Below are 23,787 nucleotides of genomic sequence, written 5' to 3' on the forward strand. Positions count from 1 at the left end.
CCCCCAGGGCATGGTGATGGCCTCAGAACAAGCAAACTACGTGAACTTGAGAACTTCACAAAGGAAAATGAATGGGCCATATCCAGAAGTTAGGGACATGAATTTTAAGTAGATGATGAAAAAAAAAAAAAGGCCGTCACTGACTTCCGTCCAGATGAAACTCCAACCTCTGCTTCCTATTCAGTCTTAAAGTACAGAGACAAAGCTGGCATTCTATCATTCCACTTGAAGAGCACTTTTCTCATCAAGAGAAATCCTGACATTTTCTCTCTCCAATCACTTTGAGAAGTTAGAAGTGGTGGCAAGGGATTCTCTTAGCTTTCAAATGGAAAACTTAATGTACCATGAACTTCTGGTCATAAGCTAAGAAGTAAAAACTCTCTTTGGGCCTTTTAGAAATCAGCTCTCCAACTTTATGTCCATGGTTTGTAGTGTCGTAATTACCTCGCTGGTGTACAGTAGCTGCCTTCACAAACAAAGTTGAAACCTGCAGGTCACCTTGGATTAACCAATGTATTGTGTGCACAACTGCCAGGGCCCTGAATATGTGCCCTGTCTTGAAGAGAAAAGCACACGAAGAGGGAAAACACACAGGCACACAAAACAACTTAGGCTAAATCTGACAAACAGGAAGACAGCATACTGGAGAAAGATGGCTTGGGTATGATTATTTTCCTGCATTTTGCTAAACACCATTTATCTTCTGGGAAGCAGTACAAGCAGAGCTGTGGCTTTCAGTCTGTGCAAATATTATTGCTATGCATGTGAAGAGATTAACTCACTGAAACAGAAAAACACAGACTCTAAGGAACAGTATAGATTCTTTCTTTTCACTTGTGCCTTTCTCTTATCAGACTATCATGGCCAGCATTTTGGTTTTTCATTTGCTTGCGTGTTTGTTCCTTGCTTTAGTTTGGGGTGTTTCTTTCTTTCTTCTTCTTCTTTTTTAAATGATTTCTCACAGAATAGTTTAAACCAGACAGAAAATGCAACCTAACTGTGATGTAGGCTCATTTGTCACCTTCAAGAAACTGACAGTTTTCCTTTGATAACACTATTTTGCCTTGGGTTTAAGATGCAAAATACAATAGTTATTACTTTATAGGTATCCCATCAGGAATAAAGAAACTGGTGCTTTACCCACTGTCTAGAACATTGTCCCTTCCTTTTTCCTTGGCTCTTTCTTTTCTCATCTTCATATCTTTGCTTAAATGTCAGGCCTTCAGTTCAGTTCAGTTCAGTTCCTTAAAAATTAAACATACTCAAAAGTAAACAAGATTACCACAACTGAGCAATTCTATTTCTAGGCATGTGCACTAGAGAAATGTAAACATCTGCACAAAACCTTGTGCATGATTGTTAGTAGCGACATTATTCTTAAGAGCCCCAAACTGGGAAACATTCAAAGATTTGTCAACTGGCAAATGAAGAAAATGGATAAACAAAATGCGATATACCCATAGATCGAAATATTATTTAGCTGCAAAAAGTACTGATATATGCTACAACACTGATTAACCTAAAACGCATTATGCTAAATGAAAGCAATCAATACAAAAGATCACATATTGTGTGATTCCCCTTGTACGAAATGTCCAGAAAGAAGCAAATCTATAGGAAGTACACAAAAGGTTGCTTGTGACTGGAGATAGAAACAGAAATTAACTGTACATGGGAATGAGGGAGCTTAAAGGGGTGATGAGAATGTTATAAAAATTGTATTTCAATGATAGTTATACAACTCAGTGAGCTGAATGAAAATCACTGAACTGTACAACAAAAAAATTTTTATAATAATAAAGCCAGGCCTTTTTTAGCCCAAGAGTAAATAAAATGCCCTTGCTGTACCTTCCCTTGGCTCCTGCTTTAGATAGCCTCATTCCATTTGAAAGTACCTGGATCTGGTCTCAGATACACATGGATTCTATTCTCAACTGTGCTATTTACTGGCTTGATCCTGGACAAATCACTTGCCCTCCATAAGACTTCAGGGCACAGGTCTGTTTGTATTGAATTATTTGTCATGGCCTCAGAATGTTTTTGTGTTTGTGTCCTTTCTACCTAACTAGACCATGTACTCAGGGCCTGTTCTTCTGTCTCTCTTGTACTATGCCTGGTGACACAGCTGACATCTCTGGGCAGTGCAGTGTGCTGGGTAAAACCTCTGCAACCAGAGCGCTTGCATTTAACGACCTACTCCCTAGCTGTGTGACCATGGCCAAGGTATTTAACCACACTGATTCACCATTCTTAAATGTTTGTGTGTGTGTGTGTGTGTGTGTGTGAGTTATTAAGGTCTTCTGAAAATTAAATGAGATGATACAAATTACATGAGGTGAAGCATGCTAATACATATACAGTGATCAGAACAGCATCTGAGGGCCCATTAGAAGTGCAACATGCTAGGTATAATCTGTATACTCCATATCTGGACAGATACAAATAACACACATCTGCTTGGCTTTTCACTTCCCAGGAGTGTTTGGATCCACTCTCGAAATGCATCACCACCAACCAGCCTTGGTAACACTCTTCAACAGAAAATGCTCACCTAGACCTCCAAACAGCCTGGGTGTTTATGGTTCTCCTTTAATCCTCCGCCTCAGTTTCTCATCAAAGTAGGTTGTCTTTTAGTAAAAACTTAACAAACGCTTTTATACTTGGATTTTGTACTAGCAAATTCTATTAATTTGAAGAATTGTGCACTTAGCATAGTAATTGAATGCTGACTGAGTACCGGAATTCTAGGAGGTGGAGACTAAATACTTGTCCTTAAGAAGTCTGAGAATCAGAGGTTCCCAAACTCCCTTGGGTATCAGTGACCTCGAGAAACAGTAGGTGATAAGGTGTAGCAAGAGGAAGGAAGGGTTAAAAATCACTCCTCTACTAAAACAATTTTTTTTAAGTAATGTAATATCTGCAGAAAAGCATCTTTAGAAAATCTTGCTATTTTTATTGATCTGTAACATGCAATCAATGTAAACATAACATGTTTGCTATGTAAACAGTCTCAGGTAAGTCCCCTATGAGATTATTCCTCAAAACGAACTTCTGACTTACCCCATGTTGAAATTTTGGAACTGTCATCCAAGTATAAAGTTTTTTTTTGCTCATTTACTTATTTAGTATGCTGGTGGATTTCAAAAATACAGATCCACTGGACTTTCTGACTCAGAATCTCTAGAGGTAGAACCCAGGCATCTGTCCTGTTAACTGTCCCCCAGGGTTCAGTTAACAGATCTGTGTTGGGAAATGCTGCTCACAGGTGGCAGAAAGGGAGGATGGGTTACCCTAAAGACAGAGAGACCAGTGAGGAGGTGAGAAGTGAGGACAAGGTGGGCAAGGCAAGGAGGATGTGGGGGGGCTTAGCCCCTCAAGATGTCCATGTCCTCATCCCTTGAACCTGTGAAGTCACCTGACATGACAAAAAGGATTTTGCAGATGTGATTAGGGACTTTGAGACAGGGAGGTTATCTGGGTGAGCTCTTAGTGTTATCACAGTATCCTTGTAAGAGGGAAGGAGAGAGAGATTCAGTTGCAGAAGAGGAAGAAGTCTTTGGACGGGTGACCATAGACGCAGGGAGAGAAAAACTGTTGTTCTTGGAGGAAGCAGCCATTAGCCTTGAACAACACTGGTGTTAATCCATGTATAATTTACAGTTGGGCCTCCATGTCTGTGGTTCTTCTGCAGCCAAAGATTCAACCAACAGAGGACCATGTACTGCTATATTATTTACTATTGAGAAATATCCCCATATAAGTAGAAACATGCAGTTCAAACCTGTGCTGTCAAAGAGTCAACTGTACAGAAATATGTAGGAATGAAACCATTAAGAGCTGGCAACTGTTAGATTATGCAAGGTTTAAAAACAGAGACAGAAGGAAGAATAAAAAATGAGTCAAGATTTCTAATTGTTGATGGATGAATTGATTCCTGACCCCCTCAAAAAAAAAAAAAAGGAGGTTTTTAAAAAAATAGAGTTGTTTGGGCTTTTACTCAGGGAAGGTACAGGTGAAGATGGCCAACAGAGCGTTGGATATACAGGTTTAAGATTTGGGTTCTATCATCTGCAAAAGGGAAAGCTGAAATATAATCCAGGTCTGCTGGTTGCGGGGACTAAAGCAGACAGTGAGTGTGGAAGTCTGGCGTGTGAAGGTATTTAACACATCAGAGGAAATACCTCCACCATGACATAGTTTCATGATTTGGGGTCTGTTTCCAGGCAAATCAGGCTATGAGACTTTGTCCCTTATCCGCACCCTCACCCCATTAGTCTATTTGGCAGAATGCAAAATGCTAACCGGAGTGGTCGTTAAAATAGTCACTAACATCAGCTAAGGTTTAAGTGCCTGGTGAAAGGTGCCTCTGTTGACCCCAGAGGAAGATGCATGCTAATGCAGCCAGTCAATATTTCTTAATTGAGTAAAGCTTCATTAATTGGGACACAGAAAGGCTCAACTCTCAACAGAGTTTATGTTTTCCCCTTTTTTAAAGAAAAGGGAAGCAAATGAAGAGTTTAACAAGATTTCCAGAGGGATTATTTAAACACCTCACAAAAGCAAATTGCTTTTAATCACCTTCAAACACTTGAGAAGGACCATTGGCCGTCCAGCTGATTTCTGAATGGCAAATCATTTCTAATTCTTTATTAAGCAAGTGCTTGAGGGAAGATGAAGGAATAATTTTATAACCTGGTTCTATTTCTTGGAAATAGTGAAACCATTTCCTTTAAAATATGTCACCATTCTGACCTCCACTCATTCTAATTGGCCTTCCTCTAACAAGGAGTAGGGGCTTCCCTGTGGCTCAAATGGTAAAGAATCTGCCTGCAGTGCAGGAGATGTGGGTTCGATCCCTGGGTTGGGAAGATTCCCTGGAGAAGATTTAGTCAAAGCTATGGTTTTCCAGTAGTCATGTACAGATGAGAGAGTCGGACCATAAAGAAGGCTGAGAGTGAAGAATTAATGCTTTCCAGCTTTGGTGTTGGAGAAGACTCTTGAGAGTCCCTTGGACTGCAAGGAGATCAAACCAGTCAATCCTAAAGGAAATCAACCCTGAATATTCATTGGAAGGACTGATGCTGAAGCTGAAGCTCCAATACTTTGACCACCTGATGGGAAGAATTGACTCATTTGAAAAGACCCTGATGCTGGGAAAGATTGAAGACAGGAGGAGAAGGGGATGACAGAGGATGAGATGGTTGGATGGCGTCATTGATTCAGTGGACATGAGTTTGTGCATACTTCAGGAGATGTTGAAGGAGAGGGAGGCCTGGCATGCTGTAGTCCATGGGGTCACAAAGAGTCGAACACGACTGAGTGACTGAACAACAAAAGCAAGGAGTCAGATAAATGAGGGTTTCATAGATCTTCTCCAGAGCTCCTTCTCCACCACCTGTCTTAGCCATGTATTTTAGGGTTTCTGGACTTAATTCCAGTGTATGAATGTGTGTGTAGGGGTGGGGCTCCTTCCCATATCAGCAAGCAATTCTCAGGACACCAGGTGGCATCCTATGATTCAACTCAATTCAGACACTGCACACCCAGAGATAGCATCAGGTTTCAGAGTCAGGGTTCAGTCCCACAAGAGTGCCCCCATATGCTCCCTGCTGTCCCACTTCAGTTATCTCCTGCGCTTGTGACCAGCTGGCTAGAGACTGGAGGTTCTGATGATTCTAATTCATGATGCCAAATGCAAGTCCAGGTTGTCACCTGTGTATCTGACCAACACTGAAGGTTCCCACAGCTTCCTTCCTTAATTTGCTAGAGCAGCTCGCAGAACTCAGAAACATTTATTTACTAGGTTACTGGCTTATTATAAAAGGATTTAATTCAGGAATAACCAGATGGAAGTCAATAGCCAAAAACCGAAAACAAGTTAATTAAAAAATAGGGTCAGTTCAGTTTACTTCAGTTCAGTCGCTCAGTCGTGTCCAACTCTTTGCGACCCCATGAATCGCAGCACGCCAGGCCTCCCTGTCCATCACCAACTCCCGGAGTCTACCCAAACTCATGTCCATTGAGTCGGTGATGCCATCCAACCATCTCATCCTCTATTGTCCCCTTTTCCTCCTGCCCTCCATCTTTCCCAGCATCAGGGTCTTTTCAAGTGAGCCAGCTCTTTGCATCAGGTGGCCAAAGGATTGGAGTTTTAGCTTCAACATCAGTCCTTCCAATGAACACCCAGGACTGATCTCCTTTAGGATGGACTGGTTGGATATTCTTGCAGTCCAAGGGACTCTCAAGAGTCTTTCTCCAAAAAAAAAAAAAAAAAGAGAGAGTCTTCTCCAAGACCACAGTTCAAAAGCATCAATTCTTCTGCGCTCAGCTTTCTTTATAGTCCAATTCTCATATCCATACATGACTACTGGAAAAACCATAGCCTTGACTAGATGGACCTTTGTCGAGAAAGTAATGTCTCTGCTTTTTAATATGCTTTCTAGGTTGGCCATAACTTTCCTCCAAGGAGTAAGCATCTTTTAATTTCAGAGATGCTGAATAGATATTTTTCCAAAGAAGACTTACAGATAGCCACAGGTATACTCAAAGATACTCCATGTCACTAATCATAAGGGAAACGCAAATCAAAACCACAATGAGATGTCCCTGCACACCTGTAAGTAGGCCTATTATCAAAAGACAAGAAATAGCAAGTGTTGGCAGGGACATGGAGAAGTATTGGAGAGAATGTAAATTAGTATAGCCACTATGGAAAACAGTGGGCTTTCCGGGTAGCCTAGCTGCTAAAGAATCCACCCGTAATGCAGGAGACCTCAGTTTGATTCATGGGTCAGGAAGCTCCGCTGGAGAAGGGATAGGCTACCCATTCAAGTATTCTTGGGCTTCCCTGGTAGCTCAGATGGTAAAGAATCAGCCTGCCATGCGGGAGACCTGGGTTCTATCCCTGGGTTGGGAAGATCCCCTGGAGAAGGGAATGGCTATCCACTCTAGTATTCTGGCCTGGAGCATTTAATGGACAGAGGAGCCTGGCAGGCTACAGTTCATGGGGTTGCAAAGAGTCAGAAATGACTGAGTGACTTTCACACACATGGAAAACAGTATGAAATTCCTCAAAAAATTAAAAATGCAATCATAATGGGACCCAGAAATTCTACTTCTGGATATTTATCTGAAGAAAACAAAAATATTAATTTGAAAAAAAAATATGAGCCTCCATGTTTTTACACACACACACACACATACAGTGGAACATTATTCAGTCATAAAAGAGAATTATCTGGCCATTTGCAACAACATAAATGGACTTTGAGTGTATTATGCTAAGTGATATCATATGATCTTACTTATATGGGGAATCTAAAAACAAAAAACCAAGATGATAGATATAGAGAAGAGCTATTTGGTGGTTGCCAGATGTGGCAGGTAAAGGATGGGAGGAACAGGTTAAAAGAAAGAAAAAATTAATTAAAAAAATTTTTTTTCGTCTCAGCTCCCGTCATCTTCTACCTGGACTCCTGCAGCAGTTCTTCCTCTAGCTTGTTGAATCTACTCAACAGTCTTTTAATTTCCCCAGTGACAAGTGCCAGTGAGATCTACCCAATACAAAGTGTAGTCTCTGGAGTCAGACTGAATGGGATCATTAACCCTAGGACTTTTGGTCATGCATAGTGTTTCCCGTCCTCATTGTCTTCACCTACAAAACTGATAGGAGTCACTGCCTTTGAGGTTTCAGGTGAGGATTAGGTGAAAGTGAAGGGCTTTCCTTAGCACCTACAAATAACAACTGCTAAGTAAATCTAGGTTCCATGACTGTGACCACTTGGCCTGTCCACCAGCCAACCAGTTTGGACAATCTCACTCCAGTTATTACAAACTAGCACGTGTTTATTCTGCAATAGTCATTTATCAGTTTATGTAAGTCAAGTGCAAAAAAAGGTTTACACCTTGTTTTTTTTCCCCATAATTTTTGAGAAGCATAATTAGGAGAAAATGCATGTAACTTAAATGAAACCAATCATACTTATGAACAGTCTAAGTCATGGATATAAAAGGAAGATTTAAAATATGACTAGATGGATCGTTTCATTATTCTTTCTTTAAAGTGAATACAATTCCTTTCATACGCCTAACAGACTCTTCCCACAACTTATCCCCTGTAGCTCCCAGTAAAAAAATCAAAACTATCTTTAAAGAAATTAAAAAACCAACTCTGAGTGAGCCATTAAATATTCAGAAGGGCACTTAATCTATGAAGAAAGAATGCAATCCTTAGCTGACCGGAGACAAACAATGAAAAATCAGAAAATAATGGTACTCTGAAATCTTCATTGTAATTCTCTCTAGACACAAATAACGTGTTTTTTATCAGGTGATTTCTTTTATCTCAGGAGCTGTTCTAATTGCTTAAAATTTGCTCCGAGTTGGGTAATTCAAAGTGTCTCACCATCATATTTTGCTGGAAAAGCTCATTATCTTAATGTGAAGGAAGCTTTCTCTAAAATGATGAAAAGAATATATTTAAATGAAATGCCATTTTATTCTTTTTAAAGGACTCAGGGCTGCAGTTCGTACTTTAAGAGGCTCTAAAGACTGAAGACATTCCAATGGCTGCTCTCCACACCCCACCTCGTATTTCAAAATAAAAACAACTCTAAAATAAGTGGGGGGAAAGGCCAAAGTTCTCCTTTTCCCACAAGGACTACATTGTTGATTTCCTTCAAATAGCATATACTTAAATTCTTTCTCCAAATGTTTTTCTTCGTGAAGTTACCTGATCGGCTTAATCTGCCTACTACAGACTCAGCGTAGTACGAACCCACAGGACGCAAACTGTGTGGGCACAGAGCGGTCTAGCAAAGGTGAGACTTGAAGGCCTGGGTCCAAATCCCATCTGAGCCACTTCCTACCTGTGTGACCCTGGGCTAGTTCCTTCTCACTGAGCATTAATCATCTGGTCTGTGGTTGAAGCATGGTTGTGTTGGGATAAGAACAAGTAAACAGATGCACAGTCCCCTAAATCTGTCCTCTCAATTTGCTAACTAAATAATAGTATAGAGCTCTTTGCAATTAACCCATCACTTGTACGTAAACAGTGCCTCAGCAAAGCACTATTGATTTCCTTAAGTAAACTAAATGAGCACCCTTACACGGTTTATTTATTTTTAAAATTTGTTTAGCATGTTCAGACAGCAGAGAATATTTCAAAAACTCCACAGGTTTCAGTTTATCAGAATTTGAGTTAATGAGTTTTTGGTAGGTATCTTAAACATGTGGAGAGAAGGAATGAACAAAGAAGAGAAGAAAATTATGTACAATGGCCATTAAAGATAACAGAACACAATCTTTTCAGTGGATTTTAAGCATTTGGGGAGTAAACAAAATATTCTTTTGTAGGAATATGCTTGACACCTGCTGGGAAACCCATTTTCCCAGGAAGGTGAAGGCTTTCAATACCTGCTCAATTACTTTGTGCCTTGTCACTTGTTAGGTACTGAAATTTTAAAGAAAAAGATGGTACTAGTTAGCACCTCATTGCTGCAGGAGTCATTCATTCAGCAAACTTTTTATTGAGTCTACTCAATATCAACCCACGATCTTAGATAATTAGGATGAAATTACCAACAAGACTCATATATGACTCTCATCACATGGAACATACATGTTTGGAGAGGGGAAGAAAGCTACCCTTGAGGACATTTATTTTCTAGTAACCATGTGCCAGGCACTCCTTTAGCACATTACATGTGAATGCATTTTTATGAATTTCACTGATAGGACTGAATTAGAAGCTATGCAATTCCTGTCTCTCCTTGCAGTTACCATCAAAAGTTGTTCAGCAGAAATAAACTAATGGTTAGGATTAATACACACATACATATATATCTATTATCTGTGTATATATACATAATAGATAACCAAACAAGATCTACTGTATAGCACAGGGAACTATACTTAATATTTTGTGATAACCTATAAGGGAAAATAATTTGAAAAAGTATATATATATATATATATATATATATATATATATGTAAAACTGAATCACATATATTTATATATATAACAATCACAGTATGGTGTGTATATATATATATATATGCATGAATGCTAAGTTGCTTCAGTCATGTCCAACTCTTTGAAACCCCATGGATTGTAGCCTGCCAGCCTCCTCTGTCCATGGAATTCTCCAGGCAGTAATACTGGAGTGGGTTGCCATTTCCTCCTCCAGGATATATATGTACATATATATATGTATATATATAACTGAAACACAGTGTTGTACATGTGAAACACACACAGAATTGTAAATCAACTATGCTTCAATTTTTTAAAACTTTGTTAGCTGAAAAATTAAAACTACCATCATTAAACCTAAATTTCTCCAAAAATTTTTTCTATGTAATATATTTAAAAAGGTACCTGTGTTCTTCAAAAATGTCACTCTTATGGGAAAAAAAAAACAAACCTGAAGAATTGATCAAAATTAAAGGAGACATAGTAACAAAATGTAATAAGCAATCTTGGTCTGAATCCTGTACTGTAGAAGAAAAATACAATAAAGATCCTATTGGATCAGTCAACAAAATTGGAATGTGAACAGTAGACTGAATAAAAATATTGATTAATGTTTAATTACCTGAAGTAGATAATTATAATGCAGTTATGTAAGAGAATGTTCTTATTCTTAGGAAGACACAGTAAAGGACTTAAGGATAAGGTGGTATAACTGCAGATGGTTTGGGAAAAATATTCTATATATGACAAATGACAAAGTAAATCGGGCAAGACATTAACAATTGGTGAATCTAGGTGAAGGGCATTATGGAGTGTTTTTATACTATCTTGGTAAGTTTTTTTCTTGATGCTTGTAATTCCTTGCAAATAGAAGTTTAAAAATACCGTAAATCTAAAACGTAGGCTCCCTAATAGTACAAAGGTAGGGATGAAAATTCCAAGTACATACTCTCTGCAGCTGGGGATCATTAAGAATGATGTCCTGTTGTGACCAGATATTAAAAGTCTGATCTACCATGGTGAATTTCTATGGATCTGGGCAATAAAATGGAACATTCTCCCAGTCTTGGATTTTATTATCATTCCTCTGAGAATGTATTCTTGGTCAGATATTCTTTATTTTGGCTCCAGATCACCTACAATTTCAGAATGTGTTTTGAAGTCAATTCACATCTAAGGCCTTCCAAATATTGAAAATGTCATTAAAATATGAAGTAGAATTGAGCAGATTTTTGCGTTAAAATTCTCCCAATCTATTCTCATTTCCACTCATTGCTGTGTGTGTGTGTGTGTGTGTGTGTATGTGTGTGTACACACGGGCATGCGCACAAACGCACTCCATCATGTCCTACTCTTTGTGTCTCTTTGGACCATAGCCTGCCAGGCTCCTCTCTCCGTGGAATTTTCCAGACAAGAATACGGGAGTGGGTTGCCATTTCCTTCTCCAGGGGATCTTTCCAACCCAGGGATTGAACCTACGTCTCTTGTGTCTGCTGCACTGGCAGGCAGGTTCTTTATCAGCTGAGCCACCAGGGAAGCCCACTGTGGAAGTTTTACTGAAATCTGAAATCTCTAAGTAGCTTAGTCTCTTGATAGCTCAAATATAACTTTTTGCCCTGATTTAAAGTTTTCTTTAACGTGATTTATGTGCTAACTTAGACATTTCTCAGGAGGTGAGGGATTCAAAGAGCAGCCATGATTTGGGACTTTGGGAAAGAATAATTTTATGGAGGCTCAGTTATAATGGGGAAAATAATTCTTACCTCAGAGCGGATGATGTAAGAGATAATTGTCATTTGCAAAATGCCTCAAGGTCTTGAGATAAAAGGGGTCATTTTGGTGTATCAGGCTGTCATTTTTATTATGTGCTTTCTTATTTTTCTTTTACAGATTATGGAGCAAACTTGTTTTAAATGAATCCAAAGTGGTTGCCTTACTTCACCGATTAAACCATCTACTTGCCCTTGGCCACAGGCAGAGTTCTTATCAATGGAATGAAGAATAAAGTAATTCCTAGCTTTGTTGCTTCTCCTTTTATTTTCACTGGCTTTCTAAATGAGCTACTTTATTTTCAATGTATTATTCCATTTTAATTATTTCCATGTTATTATTTTAGTTTAAATTATACAAATGACCCTTGCCTTAGCACATTAATTGTAAGTGTACAGCCAGGGAAATTCAGTTTCACTGTCTTAGTCTAATCGGGCTGCTATAACAAAGCATCATAGACTGTGTGGCTTCTAAACAACAGATATGTGTTTCTCACAGTCTTGGAGACTGGAAGTCTGAGACAAGGGTGCTAGTATGGTTGGGTTCTGACGAGGGTCCTCTTCTGGCTTGTAGATTGCCCTCTTCTCCTAGTACCTTCACATGGAGGAAAATGGACAAAGGAGTACTCTAACCTCTTTTTATAAGGGCACCAATCGGTGGTTCAGACAGTAAAGGATCTGCCTGCAATGCAGGAGACCTGGCTTTGATCCTTGGGTTGGGAAGATCCCCTGGAGAAGACAACAGCTACCCATTCCAGTATTCTTGCCTGGAGAATTCCATGGACAGAGGAGCCTGGCAGGCTACAGTCCATGGAGACACAAACAGTCAGACTGAGCGACTTTCACTTTACTTCAATCCCACTTACTGAAGCTTCATCACATGACCTAATGACTTCCACCTCTGAATTCCATCATATTAGGAGTTAGAATTAGGGGTGGGGAATACAAACATTGAGTCCATAACATCCATCAATATTTATTGAACACCTGTCATGTGTTAGGCACTGAGAGAAAACTGGTGGACCCACTTGCAGGATTTATGAAGCTTAGAGTTTAGTGGTGCAGAAGCACAAGGAATAATCATGAAATAAATAGTCCATTTTAAAGTTTGACAAAAGACATAACCAGAGACTTGATACTATTAGGATGGAGCCTGGTATAAACTTCTAATCGATCTTCCTAGTTCTGTTTGTAATAAATGTGATTGCAGATGTCCTCAGAGGTAAGACATTTTAATAACACACTAATTTGTCAGAAACTCTGTATCTAGGTCAAAGGAAGAGCTCAGTCTCAATTGTTAGTGCTGATTTTGGTTTTCTCTGAGTTTTAATATTTTTGAGGATATGATGGAACATTGCAACTGTAGAAAAAAATTGCAAACCTGAGCCAAAACTGGTTCTTATATAATTGACTGTAAGAATCAAGAGGAAATTAAACATTTTTAAAAAGAAAAACACGAAATAAACAACATTGCAGTAATGAACTTAGGGACAAAATATTTATGAGTCATTGCAATTCCCTAGTGGAACATCTAGTTATCATTTATTGAATGCTTTCTCTTTGTACAGAGTAAGGACTTCAATAAATGATACCTATTACTATGTTCTATTTTGGAGGCTCATATTGTGATAAGGACTCACTCAGATTAGCTTAAATAATGTGGAGATGTCAAAAGGACCTGAAAATACAGGCAATCAGGAATTTCAGCTCTGTGGTAGAATGATCTCACAGGGACCCAGAAAATGAAATGTTCTATCTAGTCTAACAGCAAGAAGAGGACCCATCTTATTTCAAAGAGATTTGAATGCATGGAATATTTCTGTAGAGTAGTGGTTCTCAAAGTTTGGTCCTTGGATCAACAGTATCAGCACCAACTAGGAATTTGTTAGCAATGCAAATTCTTGGTGCCCCAGACCCACTGTATTAGGAATTCTGACTGTGGAACTAGCATCTCTATTTTAACAGGCCCTCCAGGCAAGGAGAGAAGATTGTTTCTAGATTTCTATCACCTTTACCATCTGGGATAATTGGGACATCAATCACCAATTAAACAGAAGTCTCAATTTAAACAATAAATGGAATTATGGACTGACCTAATTTAAAGATCCAGAAGCAGGGACTCTCTGTCCAAGTTTGAGGAAAATTGCCCTAGACCAGACCTGCCCTGGTTAACTCTGGCTAGTCACTGGGTATGAAAACCTTGGCTACAGGATTTCATGACTTGACTATGTGACTCAGTCTCTCCTTTCCTTTGGGTTTTGCTTCCTTAGCTAACACTTATTTTATTTTCTCAGTATCTCAATTTGAGAGGGTCTGATTGGTGCAATGTTGTGACCAATATTCCTAATGGACAAAGCTCTGGAGCCAGGTCAGCCTAGAGGTCACCAATCAGCCTATCAAGTGGCTGCCTTAAGGTCCCATGCCCACTCTTGGTCCAGTCAGCCAAGGCCAGAGAGCTGGGCCTATAGGGAAGACCCTGTAAGTGGGGCTACTGATGCATAATAAATGGCTTGGAACAGTTTCTAGAAGTATTCTATGGAAGGCTCTCCATCAAAAAGAACTATTGGTCCCTTACTTTTATCACCTAGAAATATTGAATGCCCTAGCATAGCCATGACTTCTGATACAGGTCCAAAAATGAATTGGTTTGTACTGGAATAACTGTGAAGCTGTTATAACAAAGCCCCTTAAATACTAACGTGTCTAAATAACCACAGATGACTGGACATTCATCAGACCTATTATGTTCTTTTTCAGTGAAGGTCCCTGAGGTAAGGATCAGTACCCAAAATACTCCCTGGCACATATTGAGTGCTCAATAGCTATTTATTGAATAAATGAATGGATGGATGGGTGAGTGAGAAAAAGGAATCCATCTGGACCTACAAATTACCATAAGTGAAGTAACCAGAGAAAGACAAATATCATATGATATCACTTATATATGAAATCTAAACAAATGATACAGTCATTTACAAAATGGAAACAGACTCACAGACATATAAGACAAACTTTAAGATAACCAAAAAGGATGCGATGGGGGAATAAATTGAGAGTAAGGGATTAACAGATACACACTCTATATAAAGTAAACAATAAGGATTTACTGTACAGCACAGGGAACTATATTCAATATCTTATAATAGCTTATAATGGACAAGAATAAAATAAAATATATGTAATATAGTATAATTTAAAACTGAATCACTTTGCAGTATACTTGAAAATATCCTAATGTTGTAAGTCAATTATGCCTCAATTTTAAACTTTTTGTCAAGGGGAAGGGTTAACACACACAAACAAAAAAGCCAACAAAAACAAATTTTTGAATTCTTGTATTCAGAGTCTCAAATTTAAAACTTTTGATTCAATAGCCTATATTTATACAGGCTGTTTTTGAGAACATTTTACATAGCTTTCAAACAAAGGAGCATACATAACCACATTTGCTGCAGCTTTATGTAAAATAGCTAAAGGTTATAGCCTAAATGATTCGCTATAGGACCTTGGTTAAATAAATCACAGAACCAAAACAGAGACTAGTTTGGAGCTGTTTCATAATTTTAAATGAATTTCTTCAGAAATGTGTAACAGGTATTTGCTACAGTTGCTTCATTTCACTAATTAAACAAACTAATTTACTCACCCTTGTTTGCAGGTAGCAGCAAAATGAAGAATGAAAAATTCCTACCCATGTTGTCATATTTAAGAAGCAGTTTTCCCATTAAAAAAAAAAACAAATATGTTTGTTGGTTGTCCATCAACCATATTTCAATTGAAATAAAAAATAAAGAAGCAGCTTAAATATTTTCTGATATGGAACAACCTCTGAAAAATATTTGTAAGCAAAAAAAGCAAGATGCTGACAGCATATATTAAGTTTGCCAAAAGATTCATTTGTGTTTTTCCATAATGTCTTATAGAAAAACTCAAATGAACTTTTGGGCCAACCCAATAGCAAGTGTTAACTTCTTTGTGCAGAATATCTTTAGAAGTATACTAAGAAGCCTGTAAAGGAATTAAATGTTGCCTTTGAGGAGGAGAACTGAGAAAAATGGGATGGAGACACCTTCCTCAATGTTTATCCTTTCACACTATTGCCATTTTTAAGAAAACAGATGTATTCAAAATGTTATTAACATATTTAAGGTGTTAACACTTGGAAGATTTCACTTAAAAAAACTAAGAGAAAATAGATCTTGCAGCAATTACAGCTGCATCCTGATTTCCTATATATACTACTATATTTTTAGAGAACGAAAATTGTTTCTGGATTTCTGTCACCCTTACCTCCTAGGATATTTGGTCAGCGAATCCAGAAGTTTCAGTTTCGGTAACAGAATATATAGACTTTGTGGAAGAGTCCAGAAACAGGGCCAGACTCAGTTGCGATCTGATGCATGTTATGGGGGCTCCACTGCTCTTTCCACTCAGTTCTCTCATCTAGGTCGTCCTCTGAATTAGCACTGGCCTCGGGCTGGCTCCCCCTAACAGTGGCAAAAAATGTCACTGCTGTTCTAGGGGCTGGCAATGCCACCACACAGCCCAGAATGAGGGGAGCCTCTGTCCCGGCATTCCAAGTGCAGCGCCCGAGGTTCACGCCTGGAACCAGCCTAGATCACCGGTGCAGAGCCTGGCATCCGTGACTGTGGCCAGGTGAACCAAATGGGCCACACCTGAGTTCCTTGCTCCTGCCCCTGGGAAGACAGAATTCACTTCCATGGCACCATGATGTAGTGGGATGCATGCATGTTCAGACATGACTCTTTTCAACCCCCTGGACTGTAGCCCTGCCAGGCTCCTCTGTCTGGAATTTTCCAGGTAAGAATGCTGGAATGGGTTGCCATTCCCTTCTCCAGGGGATCTTCACCACCCAGGGATCCAACCCTCAAGGCGCCTGCATTGGCAGGTAGGTTCTTTACCACTGCGTCACCAGGGAAGCGTCCCTGGTACCACAGGGGGCCTCAAATGCAAGATGAGAATTGTTGGGAAGCAGGAACCGAAGAGTGGAGGCTGATAAGAAATATCAGAATTCTCCCCTTAAAGTTGATTTCAAGTTTGGAAAAGTGAGGGGCTAACTCTTCTCACTTTGTCCCAGACTCATGCCATACCTTTTGTTTGTTTTTTTCCTTGCAGATGAAATGCCTTGGCAATCCATCAACTGGATGGGCAATGGTATCTTAGATAACACCACACATTCTTGAAATAAAAGAACAATATTGTCTTCTCATCCGACAGTTTGATTCTTTAAGACTATGCAGTAAGCACCCATCATAGAATAGAAGTGCAGTACGCTAAGTTAAGATAAGAATGCCATCTTGATATGACAAAGGGAGAAAAGTGCCGCTTGGACTCTTTCTCAGTGGGAGGAGAGCTTCATGGTCACAGTCAGCTTTTATCTATGATTTTGAAACAGAAGTCACAGTTTTGAATAGTACCGAATTTGCTGGGCCGTTCTAAACCCAGAATTTGGCACAGTCTACTCACAAAACTCGAGTTGCCTGTTACCACTGAGGCTTTCGGCTGGTTGTGAGATTGCTGGAGCTGTTAGCGAGTCAGTCAGCCAGTCCACAGATAAAACCTCTGCCCTTGGGACTTCTCAGCTTGTCCACTGGTTAAGAATCCGCCTTCCCATGCAGGGGACATGCGGCTCCATCCCTGTTTGGGGAACTAAGAGCCCACATGCTGCAGGGCAACTGAGCCCTCACACCACAGCTACAGAGCCCACACACGCTCTGAAACCCCCACGTGCCACAACTGGAGAGAAGCCCATGCGTGTGCAACCTCTGTGCGCTCGAACTCTGGAGCCTGCGCGCCACAGCAGATCCCGCGAGACTGGGGCGGGCGCACCGCCATTGGGAGCCATCTGCAGCCCTCTTAGCTCTACGGAAAGATCCCATTTGACACAGGGGTGATCCTGAGGGCTGCCTCCTTTCCCCTCAGTTCACCCTACTATTTTTAAGGGAACCCTGTGTTTAGATTTGCTCAGGTATTTTTTCTGTTTTTCTTTTGCAGGGGTGTGGGAACGGGACATACCGAGCAGGCAGGATCTTCGTTTCTTGGCTGTGGCAGTTTATTTAATTTGTTTATCTTATTTGGGGCTGTGCTGGTTCTTCGTTGCAGCTAAGGCTTTCTGTAGTTGCGGTGAGCAACCATGTGAGTGCAGTGAGCATTCACCGTCATGGCTTCTCTTATGCGGAGGGCGGGCTTCCGTAGTGGTGGCGCAGAGGCGCAGAGGCGTAGTTGCCCTGAGGCAGGTGGAATCTTCCCGAACCAGGGATTCAACCCATGTTTCCTGCATTGGCAGGTGAATTCTTAACCACTGGACTACCAGGGAAGTCCATTCCTTAAGATAACAATGAAGTTTGCCACACCGATTGACTCTTCCTTTCACAAATTATTTCTCTTTAGCTTGCAATTTGATAGCATTACCCACAGTAGAACTTCTTTCAAATTGGAGCCAACCATTTCAAACCCTGCTGCTCCTTTATCATCTAAGCTTATGTCATATTCTAAATCCTTTGTTGTCATTTCAATAATCTTTACAGCGTCTCCTCCAGGAGATGAAGGAAATAGTGATCTCAATAAACCATTTTCTTTGGTTGTCCACAAAAAGAAACTCATTTGTTCATGTTTTATTCTGAGATTGCAGCAATTTAGCCACATCTTCAGGCTCCACTTCTAATTGCGGTTCTCTTGCTGTTTCTACCATAGCTGTCGTTACTTTATTCACTGAAGTCTTGAACCCCTCAAAGTTTTACAGGAGGCTTGGAATTAACTTCTTCCAAACTCCCATTAATATTGACAATTTGACCTCTTCCTATGAATCTTGACTATTCTTAACAGCATCTAAAATGGTGAATCCTTTCCAGAAGATTTTCAGTTTCTTTTGCCTAGATTCATCAGAGGAATCACTGTCTATGGAAGCTATAACCTTAGGAAATATATTTCTTAATAATAAGACTTGAAAGTAAACATGACTCCTTGATCCACAAGCTACAGAATGGATAATGTTACTAGCAGGATAATGTTGCTAGAGTGGATAATGTTACTCATTGTATATCTCCGTCTGAGCGGTTAGATGCTAAGATGTACTGTCACTAAGCAGCAGTAATATTTATTTTTAAAAATAATTTATTTATTAATTTTTGGCTGTGCTGGGTCTTCATTGCTGTGTGGTCTTTTCTTTAGTTGCAATGAGTGGGGCTACTCTGTAGTTGTGATGCACAGACTTCTCATGGCCGTGGTTTGTCTTCTTGGGGAGCACAGGCTCTAGGGTGTGTGGGCTTCAGTAGTTACAGCATGTGGTCTCAGTAGTTGAGGTTCCTGGGCTCTAGAGCACAGGCTCAATAGTTGTGGCACATGAAGTTAATTGCTTCATGGCATATGGGATCTTCCTGGACCAGGAATCCAACTCATGTCTCCTGCACTGGTGGGAGGATTCTTTACCACTGAGCCCCCAGAAAAGCCCAATGAACAGTAATATTTTACAAGGAGTTGTTTTTTTTTTTTTTTTTCCCCCTGAGAAGTAGTTCTCAACAGTGGGCTTAAAATATTCAGTTAACCATGTTGTAAACAGATGTGCTGTCTGTCATCCAGGTTTTGTTGTTCCATTGACAACACATAAGCAGAGTAGATTAAGCATAATTTGTAAGGGCCCTAAGAGTCTCAGAATGGTCATCGAGCGTTGGCTTCAACTGTAAATGACCAGCTGCAATAACCCCTCACAAGAGAATCAGACAATCCTTTGAAGTTTTGAAGCTAGGCATCAACTTCTCCTCTCTAGCTACCTCTCTAGCTATGAAAGTCCTAGAGGACATCTTCTTTCAATAGAACATTGTTTTATGTATACTGAAAATGTCAGGATAGTCACCTTCATAAATTATATTAGCTAAATATTTTGTATACCTTGCTGCAGCTTCTACGTCAGCACTTGCTGCTTCTCTTTGCACTTCTATGTTACAGATACGGGTTCTTTCCTTAAGCCTCATGAACCAACCTCTGATAGCTTTAAATTCTTGTTCTGCAGCTTGCTTACCTCTCAGTCTTCATAGAATAGAACAGAGTTAGAACCTGGCTCTGGATTAGGCTTTGGCTTAAGGGAATGTTCTGGCTGGTTTGATCTATCCAGACCACTGATATGTTCTCCATATCTGCAGTAACGCTGTTTCACTTTCTTATCATTTCTGGATTCACTGGAGCAGCACTTATAATTTTCTCCAAGAATTTTTTCCTCTGCGTTCACAACTTGGCTGACTGGTGCAAGAGGCCTGACTTTTGGCCTGTCTAGGCTTTTGACATTCCTACCTCACTCAGCTTCATCATTTCTATTTTTTACTTAAAATTAGAGACATGAGACTCTTCTTTTCACTTGAAAACTTAGAGGCCACTGTAAGTTTATTAATTGGCCTAATGTCAATATCGTTGTGTCTCAGGGAATAGGACAGCAGGAGGAGAGGGGTAGAGATGGACCAGGGGAACGGTCGGTTTGTGGAGCAGTTGGAACACATACAGCATTTATCAGATACGTTAACTGTGTCCTTACACAGGCACAGTTTGTGGTGCTGGAAAACAATTACAATAGTAACATCAAAGATCACTGACCACACATCACCGTAACAGATACAATCTTAATGAAAAAATTTGAAATACTGTAAGCATTACCAAAACGTGACACAGAGACCAGGAGTGAGCAAATGCTGGTGGAAAAATGGTACCAGTAGGGGGAAAAAAAATGGTACCAGTAGATTTGCTTGAGGTGGGATTGCCACAAACCTTCAATTTATAAAACTATTAATATAATATCTGCAAAATGCAGGAAACAGGTATGCCTGCAGGTCAAACGTCAGTGAGACTTTGTTATATTTGTTGGTAAGACTAGAATGTTTGAACAGGCATGGAAACTGTTAAACCTTTCCTTCCCCAGATACCCATCAGACCCAGCTCCCCGCTCTTCACATAGTCACTCAGTTGGCAGTTTTGTTGTCCTGCAGTTTCTTGCCAAGAACGGAGATCTAAAAATCTCCCATAGAGCGATTAGCGTCAGGGTTGACCAACTGGAAGCCAAACCCTGCAGCTATTTTTCTCCCCACATTCCTCAACTCCCAGGAGAGCCCAAGAGGATGAGGAACAGAGGTTAGAGGGCAGGGTTCTAGAAGTTTCTTTTTCTTACTTTAGAAAGGCTGAGTTGTGTGGCTGGAAGAATTGTGTATGGTGTAGAGCAGAGAATGCTGTGTCTGAATCTTTGGGAGATGAATTTCCTCTACCTCTTAAAATGTTTTGGCCTTTCAGTTACTAATGATGCTAAAGGAGCTACATGGTTTCTTCCTGAGCTATGTCAGGATTTGCTCCATAAATTACCTGGGAGGATGCCATATGCAAATTCATGAAGAAATAGCAGTGTTGATATTCATGGTGACAGCTTAGTTATCCTCAAGGGGAAAGGAAGGAAACGTAGGTATCTTTTTTTCTAATAAAGTCTTTCCTATCAATTCTCAGATTCCACGACTATTATTTTGTAGTAACAGTTGGAAGCAACCTAGAAATTTTAGTAATAGCAATTTAGCCTAAATTTCAATATAACCTCACATAATCGTTACAGTGAATTGCTGGACTCCTTTGGATGTTATTTTAAAGATCTGTTCACGGAATACTTTTCCTGGGATGTAAAAAGTCACATATGGTGATAAAACTATGATTGTTATCTCCCCAAACCCAGATCACTTTCTTTTTAGTGAAATTATCATTAGGAAGACTAGTAACACTCAATTCACATATATACAAAGGTGAAAAAGAAAAAACAACAACGTATATATTAATCATCATCATTATTTTTAGGCTAGGTGACAACTTATATAAAAAGTATTTCATTATAACCAATAGCAATGACACACAGTTAATGAATGAGGACTCTGAGTCTCAGACAGGTTATAAAACTTGCCTAAGGATAACTGGTCATTATGTGAAAGCACAGGGCTTTGATTCTAGAGCTGCCAGTTTTGAAAGTCCATGCTCTAAATCAAGATGCTGTACTGAACACTGGTATTTCATGTAATATTTAATTTTTTTCCTTTGTAAGTTGTATCGTATCTCCCAGCACTTTCTATTTCAGTATACTACCTTTTAAAAATGGTATCACAGTGAGCTTTTAAATTGAGGTAAAATTCACTGAACATAAAATTTGTTATTTTAAGCTTATTATTGTTATTATTGACACATGGCTTTTGGGACCAGGAATTGAACCTGGGCCACTGCAGTGAAAGTGCCAAGCCCAACTACTGGACTGCCAGGGAATTCCCTATCTTACCCATTTTAAAGTGTACAATTCAGTAGCATTTAGTACATTCAAAGTACTGTGTGGCTATCACCATTATTTAGTTCCAGAACATTTTCATCATCCCAAAAGAAAGTCCCATGATCATTAACCAGCACTCCCCCTTCTGCCTCCCCACAATTATGATAACCACCAATTTATTTCTCATCTCTATGGATTTGCCTGTTCTGGACATTTCATAGAAATGGAATCATACAATATATGGTCTTTTGTATATGACTTCTTTCACTTAGTATCATGTTTTCAGGGTTCTTTTGCTTTATAGTATATGTCAGTCCTTTGTTTTTCTTTACAGCTTAATACTGTTCTACTGTATGGAAAGCTGCATTTTCTTTCTTTTTTTTTTTGCATTTTCTTTAACATAATTTTTTGATGGATTTTTGGATTATCCCCATCTTTGGCTATTGTGACAATTGCTGCCATGAGCATCCACATACAAGTTTTTGTTTGTACATCTGTGTTCAATTCTTTTGCATATGTAGGTATACACCTAGGAATTAAGTTGCTGGGTGATACAGTAATTCAATATTTAGCATAATGAAGAGCCATCAAACTGTTTTACAGTGTATGCATTATTTTACAGTTCCAGCAAAAATGCCTAAGTGTTCTAATTTCTTTGCATCTGAACCAACACTTGTTATCTTCCATTAAAAAAAAACTGTACCCATACTAGTGGAGGTATAGTAGTATCTCACTGGGGTTAAGTAAAACATTTTTTCATGTGCTTCATCGTGTTCTTAAAAAAATTATTCTAGAATAATTTTAGATTTATAGAACATTTGCAAGAAATATAACACAACATTTTAATAACAATTTCCATATCAAATGTACTGGGAGGCATTTCTTTGCCTCCTCTACTTCTTCCACCTTGAGTTTTTAACTTTTTGGTAGTGAAATATGTCACTGGAAAATATTATAGTTATTCATGAAGGTTCTGATACATTGTCTATTTTGGTTATACAATTATAGGGGTAGGTAGTATTACAGTGATATTAGAAATTAATAAATGGAGCTACATAGCATAATAATTAAGAAGATCATCTGTCTTAGTCACACCAGATCTAACTATACTGGTCGTATCATCTTAGGCAATATACTTAACCTCTGTGGACCTCAGTCCATCCTTTTGCAAAACAGGGATAACATCTACCTCATAGTGTCCTTATGAGGGTTAATTGAATAAAGATATTGAAAGCAATTACATAAAGTAGTTGTTGGTGGTGGTAGTGGTGGTTTAATCGCTAAGTCATTTCAGACTCTTGTGACTGAAGCCCGCCAGGCTCCTCTGTCCATGGGATTTTCCAGGCAAGAATATTGCAATAGATTACCATTTCCTTTTCCAGGTGATCTTTCTGACCCAGGGATCGAACCTGAGTCTCCTGCATCTCCTTCACTGCAGGTGTGTTTCTTTACTGCTGAGCCACCAGGAAAGCCCACATGAAGTATTTAGCACTTAATAAGTGAGGGATTTACTTTGTTTATTTGTTTGGTTGGTTGCTTTTTAAAGCACCAAGCAATCACCTAATTTATCTGTGTTCTCATAGTTGGTCAGGGTCTATGGGATACCATCAATCTATCTCTGCATCCTTCATTCATTCATACATGTATTCACTCATTCTTCAAATATGCATTGGGTCCATACTATGTGTCAAGCTATGGTCAAGAAGCTGAAAATATCAACAGTATTAAGAACCAAAAGTTTGGAAGCAG

General features: G+C 39.3%; 1 long non-coding RNA gene across 2 annotated transcripts; it reads left to right on the forward strand.

The window, feature by feature from the left end:
* Nucleotides 1–492: 492 nt before the first annotated feature.
* On the forward strand, nucleotides 493–16,974 carry LOC110151481 (uncharacterized). Of its 2 annotated transcripts, none has more exons than XR_011483784.1 (4): nucleotides 493–661; nucleotides 2,477–2,618; nucleotides 11,866–11,981; nucleotides 16,881–16,974. It is a non-coding gene; the product is annotated as an uncharacterized lncRNA (long non-coding RNA). The 2 variants fall into 2 exon arrangements; XR_002318090.2 differs by lacking the exon at nucleotides 16,881–16,974 and adding an exon at nucleotides 15,403–15,549.
* Nucleotides 16,975–23,787: the final 6,813 nt, after the last annotated feature.

This window comes from Odocoileus virginianus, chromosome 26 (genome assembly GCF_023699985.2).
Source record: "Odocoileus virginianus isolate 20LAN1187 ecotype Illinois chromosome 26, Ovbor_1.2, whole genome shotgun sequence".
Taxonomy (NCBI): domain Eukaryota; kingdom Metazoa; phylum Chordata; class Mammalia; order Artiodactyla; family Cervidae; genus Odocoileus; species Odocoileus virginianus.